The sequence below is a fragment of the Cervus canadensis genome, chromosome 22 (genome assembly GCF_019320065.1).
Source record: "Cervus canadensis isolate Bull #8, Minnesota chromosome 22, ASM1932006v1, whole genome shotgun sequence".
Classification (NCBI taxonomy): Eukaryota; Metazoa; Chordata; class Mammalia; order Artiodactyla; family Cervidae; genus Cervus; species Cervus canadensis.
Genome location: NC_057407.1, coordinates 18070009 through 18072072, shown reverse-complemented (window position 1 = coordinate 18072072; position 2064 = coordinate 18070009). Strand labels below are relative to the sequence as shown.

General features: G+C 35.3%; 1 non-coding gene across 1 annotated transcript; it reads left to right on the top strand.

The window, feature by feature from the left end:
* The first annotated feature begins 434 nt into the window (after positions 1–434).
* Positions 435–506, top strand: TRNAW-CCA. Its single transcript has one exon. It is a non-coding gene; the product is annotated as a tRNA-Trp (tRNA).
* Positions 507–2064: the final 1558 nt, after the last annotated feature.

Genomic DNA, 2064 nt, shown 5'->3' with positions numbered 1-2064 from the left:
TGATGTGAAGAGCTGACTCATTAGAAAAGACCCTGATGCTGGGAAAGATTGAAGGCAGGAGGAGAGGGGGACGACAGAGGATGAGATAGTTGGATGGCATCATTGACTCGATGGACATGGGTTTGGGTGGACCCCCGGAGTTGGTGATGGACAGGGAGGCCTGGTGTGCTGCAATTCATGGGGTCGCAAAGAGTCGGACACGACTGAGCTACTGAACTGATGTTAATTCTATTTAAAAATTTTTTTGAGAAACCGCCATACCATTTTCCATAGTTGCTGCATCATTTTACGTTGCCACCAACAGTGCACAAGTGTTCTAATTTCTCCACATTCTTACCAACACCTTTACTTTCCATGTTTTTGATACTAGTCATCCTAATGAATGTGAGCTGATAGTTCACTGAGATTTTGATTTGCATTTCCCTAATGGGGCTTCCCTGGTGGCTCAGAGGTTAAAGCGTCTGCCTCCAATGCGGGAGACCCAGGTTCGATCCCTGGGTTGGGAAGATCCCCTGGAGAAGGAAATGGTAACCCAATCCAGTATTCTTGACTGGAGAACCCCATGGACAGAGGAGCTTGGTAGGCTAGAGTCCACAGGTTGCAAAGAGTCGGACACGGCTGAGCGACTTCACTTTCACTTTTACTTTCAATGGTTAGTGATATTGAATTTCATGTGCTTTATTAGCCATTTGTATTTTGTTTTTAGATAAATGTCTATTCACATCTTTGCCAATTTTGAATTGGGAGTTTTTTGTTATTGTTGTATAAGTTCCGTGTATATTCCGAATATATACATTACAGATAAATGATTTCCAAATATTTTATCCCATTCCATAGGTTGCCTTTTAATGCTGTTGATAATGTCCTTTGATGCACAGAAGTTTTAAGTTTTTGATGTAGCTTAATTTATATTCTGTTGTTTTTGTTGTTGCCTGTGATTTTAGTGTCATATCTAAGAAATCATTGTCAAATCAAATTTCATGAATCTTTCTCCTATGTTTTCTCTTACAGTTTCATGTTTAGGTCCATTTTGAATTAATGTTTTACATACAATAAAATAAGGATCCATCTTCATTTTTTTGTATGTGGCTATCCAGGTTTCTATAGCCCTCTTATCACAAGTCAACACTAGTTGGCTATTTAGGTTAGGGATAGAAAAACTTACTACTTAGATCTAATTTAACTTTTATGACAAAATAAGAGCATTTATGTTATTTAAAAACAAACTGGCATTAAATATCACCTCTCTTCATTTACTCTTTTCAAAGATGCATTTTACAACTATGTTCACTTTTCTAAACTTGTGCTTGCTATTTAAAACTGATTTATTTAGGGAAGTATTTATAGGTAATACATAGGGAAATGTTCAACTACTGGAAAAGTTTGTGTTTTTTTTTTTTCCCCTGAGAAAACCTGCAGGTAGTAACTCATTTTGGAAATTTCAGGTTTATGCATGAATTTTGGTAATCCAAAGGTACAGGCAGGAAACAGTCATTGTGGAGTTGCACAGATCAGAAAGAAAAAAAAAAAAACAGAAAAGAAAAACATTTTTGGAGAAAACTTACAGTCCTCAAAAACTTTCCCCACACTGCACCTTCCTAAAAAAGATTCACTATTCTCAAATCAAAAATGAAACACATGACTATGACTCAGATAGCATTAATTTTTTTCAACTTGCTTGAAAAATACAAAACAGGCACAATTTTTAAATTATTCTAGCAACTTGGCATTAATGTCATTCATAAAGTTAGTTATAATGTGGAATAAAATAACTGCCCAAGTAGTAAACATTTCTAGATTACTGCATACCAAAAAAAATTCTGATCATCAAATCAGTATCTTTTTTCCTTCCCATTACACCAAATAATTTGATTGTGAACTGCAACCAAAATATGAACTTCAAATATGCTGTGGCAAATACTACACTTTCTGAGTTCAAAAGAATACTATCTCTTGTCAAATTAATAACCATATCATCTAACTTGAATGACTACATTGACATACAAAGACTCTGCTACCCTTTAAAACTGCTTCTAGTCTATTCCATTTTAAATATCATCCAAT